Source organism: Ambystoma mexicanum, chromosome 1p (assembly GCF_040938575.1).
Source record: "Ambystoma mexicanum isolate Mex_15411 chromosome 1p, UKY_AmexF1_1, whole genome shotgun sequence".
NCBI lineage: Eukaryota > Metazoa > Chordata > Amphibia > Caudata > Ambystomatidae > Ambystoma > Ambystoma mexicanum.
Window position 1 is genome coordinate 225799136 of NC_090921.1, and position 12211 is coordinate 225811346.

A 12211-nucleotide genomic window follows, 5' to 3' on the forward strand; every position below is an offset into this window, starting at 1 on the left:
CCCGCATGATACACACTCACATAACAGACCTGAGACTCTGCGATGTGAGGTGCTCTCTGAATGGCACATAATGTGCTTATACGTTTTACTTGTCGGTGCATGATATGCACTCAAGGATTGACATCTGGCTACTATCACAGAAGGCTCTGGGCTGGGTAACCAAAGCCAAAATACTCCCTAGAACAATTTCAGACCATTCCTCAATTTTGATAGCATGCAAATCCCTAAAGTCGCACCACAAAGGTCCCCATGGAGGTTCAAGGCAACAGCAGTGTTAGACCACGTGTATAAGAGCAGCCTGACCCAGCACATCAATGAATATTTCGAGCACAATGATGGCACAGAGGAGAGTCAGGCGACACTATGGCAGGCCTTTAAAGTGTATATAAGAGGCATTGCCATGTACATGGAATTTGGGGTACTTAAAGCAATCCTCAGAGAACTGAAAAGACAGGAAGAGGAAATTGGTAAATTACAGTAACAGTACATCACAGACCCCAGACCACAAACTAAACTGGATATTAAGACCCAACTAGAGGAGTACAGGGCAGCAGTGGACCAAGAGATCCGCTATTTCGACAAACCTGACACCACGAGGCGTTATGGTGAGCAGGAACAGCCAGGCAGACTCCTGGCAAAGATGGTGAGAGGGGAGCGAGGAAACACTGTTATACCCTGCATAGAACGGCCAGATGGGGTAGTGGTGACAGACCAGAAAAAGATAGAGAAAGTTTCCTACTGGCCTCGATCCCCAGGGACATGCAAGGGGTGGCACTAGCATCAGACATGCAAAAGGCCTTCAACACCATCTATTGGCCCTTCCTATCCAGGCTCTTGCATAATTACGGGTTCGGGCCTAATTTCATAAAATGGGTTACAATACTGTATACACAACCATACACAAGAGTGTGCGTCAATGAGATACTATCAGAGATATTAAAATTTGCAGGCGGCACACGACAGGGCTGTCCGCTGACACCCCTTTTGTTTGCTTTAGTTATAGAACCATTAGCTGACCTATTAAGGTCCAGATACAGTAGGGTTGGGATCCCGCTAATAGACAAAATAGAGATTATCACGCTATATGCTGATGATATGTTATACTTGTGGAACCCCGAACCCCGAACGTAATCTGGGGAAAGCACTGGGTGCTCTAAAAATTCAGAGAGTCCTCCGTTCTAAAGTTAAATTCAGCCAAATCTGAGATATTCCCCCTTAAAGAAGCTACCTTAAAACCCACAGAACTCCATGGCCTGCAATGGAACCCCAACCAACTGAAATACTTGGGTGTGCAGGTGGCGAGGACAGCAAAACTCACCCGTACTTTAAACTATGAGACACTTGTGGTAGCGCTCTGCACTAAGCTTGAGCAATGGCGATCTCTACCAATATCCCTCATGGGTAGGCTTGCACTAGTTAAGATGTTAGTTCTACCCCAAATATTGTATTTAATTAGTACTGTATTTGTGTGGCCGGGCAGCTCCTTTTTCTCAATAATTCAGGGGGCATGCGCAATATTTGTGTGGAATGGAATGGCCAATCTAGAATAGGTTGGCGGAAACTTACTAACCAATATTTACGTGGGGGGCTGGCTGCGCCCGAGTTGGAATTATATTACCTGGTAGCACAGGCACACTATGCAACACAATGGGCGGCCGCCTACCTACAGGCACAGCACGCAACTGCTGAAATGCACGAGTGAAACACAGTGAAACTCCTACATAAAATGGCATAAGCACATCCCAGACCCAGTAACACTACTGATCCTACATTCGCAACATGCACTGCCTTGGCCAGAATAGCAGGGAAACCTGGACAAGAAGTTTTATATCATCCAAATATGCCATTGTGGGAAGCACCCTACATTCCCCCTACACAGGACACAAAAATAGCTACACATTGGAGAAGTAAGGGTATCAACCGTTGCGCATGAGCAATGGGGGTCTCGGGTGTATTCCGTGCCGAATCTACAATACATTTGGGTCTGGGATATATATTTACTGAAGGGACTACCACGCTGTATAAAATTGGGACAACAACCCGAGAACCATTAACCCAGGGAGCTAAAGGGAAGGGGGAACGGGATCTAGGGCACACCATCACTGATATACAATGGACATAGTTTTGTGGACTAACGAAAAAAATAAATGCAATTCACAAAACCGGCTAATTAATTATAAAATTATACACAGAATGCATTATACACTGGGTAGACTGAAGAGTATATTACCCCCGACGGATGGTAAATGTCCCAGGTGCGGAAGTGAAAACACAGATACATTTCACATGCTATGGGCATGCACTCGTCTAACGGCTTACTGGGCGGAGGTGTGTGATACATTACATCTCATGTCAGACCAACCTATAGAATGGTGCCCTACGAGGTGCCTACTTGGGGTGGTGGGGAAAATGAATCCTACATGTTGTAAACTACTGAACCTCAGCCTATTGCTGGCAAAACGAGTGATTTTAATGAAGTGGAAAAGCGTGGAACCACCCCCAAAAAAATGACTGGGAGAAAGACATGTTATGGGCAAATGATTGTGAGGAAATGTATGCTGAACTATTACCCACTCAGAGTCGCCCCAGGGACATCTGTGGCAAATTCAAGCAATGTAATGGTAAACAATGATTATGGCCCTCATTACAACCTTGGTGATAGCCATGCCGCTATTGGTGGCATGGCTGTGCCGAAATCGCGTCCGGGTCCACAGAATGAGGAATTACCGGGCCATTCCGAGTTCGGAAGGCCTGGTAATTCCTCCCTCCAAGGACCCGGACCCCGTCCTTTCCCATTCCCATTCAGATCTGATAGGGCTGAATGGGAATGGGAGAGGGAGCAAACAACGGGCCATTACGAGTTGGCCTGTTGGTTGCTCTCTCTTCCCCTCGCGGGACCCGGTAAGCACGCCTTGTTTGACCAGGCGTTACTTACCGGGTCCCGCGAGGGGACCTCGTAATGAGGTGGTACAGGGTTAACGGCGCCGGCACCTTTTACAGCGCAGTTAACCCTGTACCGCCAGGGTCGTAATGAGGCCCTATGTGTATAATGCAGAAATGGAATACATGACGATGTATATGTGCAAGTTAAAATAAAAGTTAAAAAATAAGAATTTGTAAGAATACAATATAAGTAGGTCGGAACCGCTTGTTCAGGATAGAACCTCTCATCTTGGCTCTCTCTCTCTTGGTGATTAATTAAGTGATGCTTAGCTGAAAACACTGCATTGCACTACCCAGAAAAAGGATTGTAAAACACAAGTCATGTTGCAAGTTGAGAATAAGTTTAAATGTATTCCACACATTTTGTCAGAATAATTTAACATTGTCACATTAAATAAACATATATTTAAACGATCCTTGAGCATGACAGCAACTCCAGCAACAATGATTCTGTGCAGCATCTCCTTTAGTATCGTGAGAGGAGTGATGCGAGCTCTATGAGGAAAGAAGTATAAAGTTTGGAGAAGGCTGGCTGACCTGGTTACTTTCAGATATTCTTCCACTTAAGAGGGCAATATAGTTAACTGTCCGGTAGGGTGCAGTCCTGCTGCCAAGCGACATGCAAATCCCAAACAGAATCCGAGGAGGACATTTCTGAAAGATCTTTATAGACTAAGGAGGCAGTAATTTTGGGGTTTTGCATCGCATTCTTTCTGGATTGGGATCATAGATTATAATTTTCCATAATATTTTATTTTTTTGCATTTTTAAAGCGTTCTCACAGCCTGCGGGCATAGTGGCGCTCTTACAGGAATTGTTTGTTTTTTAGTTGCAAAATTGTTTTTTTTTTTGTCTTAGTTGCGTATTTATAATGTGCTTAATTATCCAGAGGTTTCTAAGCGCAGACTTCGTGTCGTCCTGCTTCCAAGACAAGGACGTTGTCGCTGAGCTATCCTCCCAGATAATGGCTTCAATAATCGTCATATATTGTTGCATGAATGAAACAGGTGCATGGCAGTTCGCTGCAAATTCATTAAAGGAAACTGGTGCTCCTTAAACAAATAGCTGATTAAAATACTCAATGCCCAGAGAAAGACATGGTTTCCAAAACATAGATCTTTTATTAACTTGTATTAATGAATTAAGACAAATATACTGTGAGGTAAATTGAAATGATTTTGCAATGGATGGGAACATATATGCTCTAAGATAACGGACAGATAAACTAATACAGTTGATAAATCTGTTTTTACCCTTGCTGATGTAACAATCTGCAAGAGTTAGTGGGGAAACCATTGCTCGCTCAACAAGCAGTCACTTCGGTGCAATGGTACAATCTACATGAGTAAACCACAACTGCGTCTGCCTTAAAAGAAAGGCCATATGGTATTTTTTTAAATCCAGGAATCCAACTCCACCACAGATACATGGTTTTTTTTAAGTTTATATAAAGATATTCTACACTTTTTTTCCCCACAGGAATTTATCTAGGCAGGAATCTATAGGAATCTATAGTAATCTATAGACTTGAAGAAGAATGAGGAAAGGGGTATTGGTACCATTTACAGAAGATATAAAATAATTGGGGGGATAAACATTTTAATAGATTTTAAACGAACCCCACCAGGATAAATAAAGGGGGGACTAAGAGTCTGTTAAATCCCTTATTCTAGACAGTAGAGCCATAGGGCCTCATTACGGCTTTGACGGTAGCCATGCCGTTATTGGCAGCATGGCTGCCTCCAAAACTGGGTCCGGGTTCCCTGAATGGGGAATTACCAGGCCATTCCGAGTTTGGAACCCGAACCCGGACCTTCCCCATTCCCATTCGAGCCCCCATAGGGCTCAATGGAAATGGGTGCAGGGAGCTATCAACGGGCCGATTATGACCGGCCCGTTGTTATCTCCCTTTCTCAGGCGTCCCTACTGGGTCCCGCGAGGGGACCTCGTAATCAGGCGGAATGGGTTTAACGGGTCCACATCCATTTGCGGCACCCGTTAACCCATTCCGCCAGGGTCGTAATGAGGCCCATAGTGTTCTGTTTAGAGATATACTTAATGGATGAGGAAATGTGAACACCAAGATTTTTGATGCCTTTAGGACACCATTTCATACCCAAGGTTTGAATATGATACCTAGTACAATGGAGATTTAGAGGTAACATTTCTGATTTATCTGTTTTTAGCTTATAGCCTGGAGCCAGTGAGAATTGCAAAATAGTGTCCAACAGCTTTTGTATACCAATACGTGGATTTATTTTTTAAGCAATAGTACATCATCAGCATAAACTGCAGTTTTGACTTGTATACTTTCGCACTTAATACCCAGTATATTATTCTACTGTCTAATTGCCTCGAAAAAATTTTCCAAAGCTAAAATAAACAAAAGTGGAGAAAGAGGGCAACCTTGGCGTGTATCTTTAAATAATGGCAAATATAGGGACATTTTCCCATTAATAAAGTCTGCAGTTTTAGGATTAGAGTATAATACACCAATCATGGGAAGAAAAGGAGTATTGATACCAAGCCATCTAAGGGTATCACGCATGTAATCCCGTTCTACCCTATCGAATGCTTTTTCTGCAACCAATGGTACAGCAGCGCAGGCGTCTTTCGATTTGTGGATATTATTTAAAACATCCAAAAATAGTCTAATATTAGAAATAGATAGGCACTGGTTTGGGATTCTCCTTCACTGTACGGAGGTGCAGCAGTTACATCTCTTTTAGGTTAAACTGACGTCTACATTCCTATTTTCCATAGCGCCCATTACCTGGCTAATCCCACACAAGTCTTATACATTAGAAATAGATAGTCTACCTTTAACATAGCCTACCTGATAATTTTTAAGTTTATTCACTAGGATCTTGGCGAAGATTTTACAATCAGTGTTGATGGGGGAGTTCAGGATCTTTATTAGGCTTAGGGGAAACTATTAGCATGGCTTCAGAGAATGATCCCTGTGATCTTTTGATCGTTTTGAAGGGAGAGAAAAGTTCATTAAGTTTGGGCACCGATAGGGTATTGAAGTGAGCAAAAAAATAAATAGAGAAGCCATCTGGACCCGAAGCCTTACTTTTTTTTAGGTCCTTTATGGCTCTGTAAATTTCAGCGGTAGAGATAGGGGTATTTGATGCTTGAATATTAACTCTTGGATACGCAACATGAGGTACATGTTGAAGAAAGTCTCGAACATGTTCATAATTAGGAGAGGCATCCGATGCGTATACATTCTGGTAAAATTAAGAAAAAACATGGAGAATTTCTTTATCTGGAAATGCCCTATTACCAGCCTGACCCTTCATGACTGCAATGTCGGCATTTTCTTTATTAAGTTTGAGGTATGATGCCAAGGATTTACTTGATTTGTTGGAAAATTGATATATTTTCGCTTTACATTTTAGAAGGGTCGCACATGAGTACTGTGTGACAATTTTGTTACATTGCACTCTAACCTTATAATATTATTAAGAGTAAGCATAGAGTTGGTACGTGTGTAATGCGATTCAAGAGATTTGAGTTGCTTAAGAATATTATCTGATTATTTTTAAAGTTTTTCTTTTTATTGGCAACAAAAGATACAATATGACCTCTCAGTACTGCCTTATAGCAATCCCAATTAAAGTCTAGCTTGACTTTTGTTCTCTAAGAAGAAATTGCTTTGCTGCTGAGTAATGACAGGTGTAAATAGCTCATCTTTCAAGAGGGCCGAATTGAATCTCCATCTATTAGAGTAGTGCATATTCTGTGGAGTTGTAAATTGAATATGAATTGGCGCATGGTCTGAAAGAGCGATACTTTCAATTTGGGCATCCAGGAGAAAGTTAGCAATGGATTTGGAAATTAGTATGTAATCTAAGCTCGAAAAAGAGTTGTGAGGGATTGGCGAAAAAAAGTAAATTCTAAATCAGACAGATGAGTTATATCAATATGACCTAGCCACAAAATGTGTGAATTGCATATGAGATTTGCTATTTTTGAACCGTACACTAGACTTCCTGTCCAAAAGAGGATCAATAATCTCATTACAGTCACCACATACAATTAGGTTGTTAGGATTGGCTTGAATAATATGATTTCTTAAATGTAGCCAAAAAGAAGGGTCTGGAAATGTTGGACCATAGATATCTAGAATTGTATATTCAATAGAATCCATTAACATCCTCGCTGTAACTATACATTTGAAAGCCTTATTGATAAGGGTAATAACTCCATTCTTTTTGCTGTTTAAGTTTAGCAGCCTGTGAGAGATGTGTTTCCTGAATGCGTGCAATCAATGGCTTTGCTCTGTTAAGGTGAGAACGTACTTTCTGTCTCTTAAGGGAGTTATGCAATCCTTTTTCACAGTGAGGCCTGCAGACCCACCATTGAGAGACGGAGACATGAGTTACATTGTTGGAGTCTGCCACTGTTCTAAGGCACGTCCGTGCAGGAGCTCCTTTTATTAGCATGGTGTTACGTCATGACACCTCTTCAATACACATATATGAGGGGCACACAATTCCGTCTAATGAAATGTTATTGGCTGATAAACAGCCAATGAATCCCATTTCAATAAGTGTTACTATGCAGATCCTCACTGCACTGTTCGTGCATAAATTGATACTGCGGGCGGGGCCACAGCTGTAGCACCCCGCCAGCCTCCTCACATAAAAGTTTATATTCGATTATGCTAACTGCGTGGAGCCCCACACGCTCTGTACAGTTAGACAAAGTGAAAACTGTGTGAAATGGGACATGCCCCTGTCCCAGAGGCAGCCACGTCCATGCAATGTTTATTATTTTAATAAACAGCGACCCTGCATGTTCTGCAGTAAAGAGTAAAATAAATCATATTCACAGTGCATATAATTTTATTTTTTCACTCTCGGCTAGGGGGTGTGGCACCAATGTTCCCTTTATAAGCAGCCACCACTGCTCGTATGGTTAGTGAGCTATAAGTCCCATCTTGCAAACCACCATTCACAGTATTCTCCAAGGACGAGGTAGTTTTGAGGGTTGTGCCGCCTTCCTTCCCAAGGTGTTTTCTGAATTTCATCTATATAGAAGAACTCACTGCTAGTTTTCTACCCCCCTCCTTAACGTTCTAAGGATGAAGAGAGGTTACACAGGCTTGACCCAAAAAAGGGCTCTTAATTTTTAAATTTCAAGATCAGCCATCAGACAGGATGAGCAACTATTTATAGGCTACACTGGTCACAAATTAGGCCAAGCAGTGACCAGGCAAACACTCATATTATGGCTCCCTTTAGGCCTTTCTGCGTGCTATTCCATCTCTGGAAAGGATGTCCTGTGAACTGAAGAGCCCATTCCACCCGTAGAATGGCAACGACTTTGACTCTGAGAAGATGTGTACCATTGCAGAACATTTGCAATGCTGCAACTTGGTCCTCACGCCATACTTTCTAAAAGCATTACTGATTAGATAAGCTGTCAGGCCAGGACACTCACTTTGGAAGAGCGGTTCTGCGCAATATTATGTGCTAATCAAAATTTCACAAAATCCACTTCTCAGCACTTCTCAATCCATTACTAGAACACATTATTGACTCCTGGTAATGTTCTTTCTGATGAATGTTCCTCCCACAGATTCCTCATTGACTCCCAGCCTACCCCTCTGGGAGCAAATGTGTGCCCTTCTCTCTTCTTCCTTGCCCATAAGGGCTATTTAACTCCTCAAGTCGGCTGAGCAAAACAGGGAAAAACTAGGAACTGAGTCAATGGACGCAATGCATGCTATTTATACTATCATCGTCGTCATGTCGGGACGCGGGAATGGTAACCGTTGAGGGACGTCAATGCCAATGATGCACAGTGCCCACTGGTGTGGAAAAATGTTCAGAGACTGCAAAGCAGGATACAAATATATCTAATTGATTGATTTATTTATTTATAGAGAGCTTTACACCATATGAGGATTATATGAGATCGCTAATATGAGGAATCCGTGGGAAGAACATCCATCAGCAAGAACATTACCAGGAGAAAGTAATTTGTTCACTGGTATTAAATATTTGATGAGCTGTATGTATTGTTGCTCTAAAGTATGAATTGTTTTGATGATGATATCATTAATTTTGGTAACTACAGTGCACACACTCACTGTCATTCCAGTGGTGCCCCTCAGGAACAATATTAACATCCTTCATCATGTTAGCCAATGGCCCTTCTGCAGCAGAGCACACATGTGAGCTTGACCACACACTCTATCATTATTGTTCATTTCGATGCTCACAGTGTGCATTATAAATGATCTTTTTCTTTTTGACTTCTAGTTCTGTAACTAAACAGATCATAAAACCTGGACGGATTCAGACTCTTCACGTTCTCCCTGGGAACAGAAGCCTTGGTAAGTTGGAATCTACAATCTTGTCACTAGACCAGATCAGGTTCAATAATATGAGCAACCAGTTGTTAATCAAGCATTGTCCTTCCAGGATATTGGCTTCTCTTTGACCAAGCTCCTCAGATGCATCGGTTTTTAGGGGACCCTAGTGAAGACAGCCAGTGGGATTCAAGCAAACTACCTTTGTTAGCAGTACAGTTTCTTCCCATGTCATTCATGAACCTGTGCAAAATGTGCAAAACTGCACTCAGCTGAGAACCATCAAATTAAACAAGCATTGGCAAAGCCAGAAGATATAGCTTGGTTTAGGAACATGCATTGCATAGTGTACAGATTACTTTATTGGTGTAGAAGGGTGTCCACATACTATGCTCATATGCCAATTATGGGGGTAACTGCTCATGTCCTGCCAGTACTTACACCATATGTCATGCATTCCAATAATATTGCAAAGTGGTATGTTGATTTGAAAAATATTGGGTTAATGGGGAGGAAGGATAGCTTAGGGGAAAAGTGTTTGTCTTGAAAGCAAGACAACGCAGCACAACACAGATTTGAATCCCGATCCTGTGCTTAGAAACCACTTACTGGCATCAAGCATGTTATAAAAGAACAGTTTTAAATATGATTTGAGGCAGTTGCACCATTTGCAGAGCAGAAATTGGAAGAAGAGATTGTTTCCCCGTTTGATGACCACCTGATCAGAAGACAAGAGGTGGAGGTCAAAGAAATAGAAGGCTGTCATGATGCCTACCCCCGGAGCACCAGGCCAGGCCCAGCACCCCCGGGAGCAGGCATCATGCCCCCGGGTAAAAGCCCAGCGGACCCTTATAGGGGCTCTTTGGACTCTGTCCTGGCGCCTTTGGCGCCAGGCTCATGTTGGACATCAGTCCTGGCGCCATAGGCGCCAGGCTCATAAAGGAAGGTGTTTTGTGCACTTACCTGATGCAGACCATGCTGCAAGATTCAGGCCTCCCTGAGACCTGAAAGGGACTATTTTTTCATTGGGACTATTTTGCCACTCGGGCGTGGCCAGGGAAGGATACTTACCTGGAACTACTTTGGGGGCTATTTATGCCACGCCCAGACAGTAGCTCATATTTCGCGTTGTTCTGCATCCAAGCAGCTGAACGCTCACCGTGTCTGCTCCTGCATCTGGTCTCCAGCCACGCCCGCCTCGATCCTGGAACACCTGTAAGGAAAGAAGAGAAGAGAAAGGTGAAAACCAAGAATTTTATCAAACTTCTTACCTGCATCTGGAACCTTCACGTCAGCGTTCCTGAGAAAAGACTTTAATTTAAAAGCACCACGTTGCTCGCTGCAGCTCCGCGCTTCACTCACCTGTCCGCGGGAGTTCTTCTGGCTCCACCGCGACTGTCTGCACTGGTCGCCACATCTCTGCACCTAGGGGAGAGAAGAAGAGACAAAAGGTGAGCAGAAGGAACATATGAGGAAAGCCTAATTTTCCGCCATAACACTTACCAGCCTTCTGTTGGTGGACCATTCCTCATTTCCAGTCGGCGCCGCTTCGTTGGCAGGTACCGCACCCCGGCCCCTATGGGGAAAGGACAAAAGACATTACTGGAGGAATATAAAGACATTAAGAGGGATCGCCCCCATCACTAACTCACCTGAGTTTACCATCGGCAATTCAATCTCTAAACGCATCGCCTTCATTCTGCACCTGAAATAAAGGACAGATCACAGGTTGGGAAGGCAACAGAAAAGGAGGCTCAACACTTGAACTTTTGTAATCTTCATACTTACGGCGTTCCACTCAGAAAAGTCAAGTGGATTTTGCCAGCGCCATTCTGAAAACCAGTGAAGTAACTGGACAAACACGCGCCCCTGCACCAGAAGCAGGATGGAGAGTTCATCCTTTCAAACCATAAGGTGAGCTTCAACCGGGGATTTCGGAGGAAGTTAGAGAAGAACGAAGGGGGGAAGGGGGGAGCAAGCACACTATTCTGCAGACTGTTAATCCCCTTTCTCATCTGCAGAAGGATATTCCTACGGGCCAGACAAGCACAATTTGAGGGTCCTGTTCAGTCGGTGTTCCGAGTTCTGCGCATCACGCTCAAAGAGGCCACAGCAACCCAGACTAGACCAGCGCCTCCGTGGGAGTCAGGTGAGCGTTACAGAACGCTAAGCCTTCCTACAAATTCCCACCCAGGCGCTATGGAAACTTCTGAGACTGATCAGTTGGCCCGACTACTGGGGGAATTACGGGCCGAAGTACACGCCGCTCATCAAGAGACTAATGCTCTCAGGAGGGAAGTGATTGTATCAAAGGAAAGAACTGATGACCTGGCTAGACAGTTTTTGCAAGGTCAAGCTGGACACGCTCCTCTACCCGGTTCCGGGGGGAACCCCGCTCCTGTGGTTCCCAGTAACCCTGTGCAGATTAATCTACCTGGAAACACGCCGCTGGCCCCACCCGAACGCTTTGCTGGGGACCTCAAACGATTCGCCGTATTCATGAATCAGTGTCGTTTGCACTTCCTATGCAGACCTGGGGCCTTCCCTAATGACCAGACCAACCAGACCAAAGTCGCCTTTGTATTGTCATATCTCAGCGGCTGTACTGCCGATTGGTCAGTTCCACTGGTTACTCAAGATGACCCGATTCTCCGTGATTTTCAAGGATTTCAAGCAAGCAAGGAAAGGTTATTTGCTCGACACTCTCAGGGGCAGGCTCAGGATGACGAACTTCTATCCCTGAGACAGGGCAATCAGGACCTCCTATCCTACATTGCAACCTTTAATAGACTAATTGTGGAAACTGGGTGGCCAGAGGATAAAAGAATCACGTTATTTTATCGAGGTCTACGCGGAGAACTTAAAGATGTCCTGGCCCAAGTTGTAAATCCACCCCAAGAATGCACAGAATATATAGACTTAGTGGTCCAATTGGAGGACAGA

The 12211-nt window shown here is 43.7% G+C and overlaps 1 pseudogene; it reads left to right on the forward strand.

The window, feature by feature from the left end:
• LOC138472326 (NXPE family member 3-like) overlaps positions 1-12211 on the forward strand; it is a 206656-nt pseudogene that overhangs the window by 16877 nt on the left and 177568 nt on the right.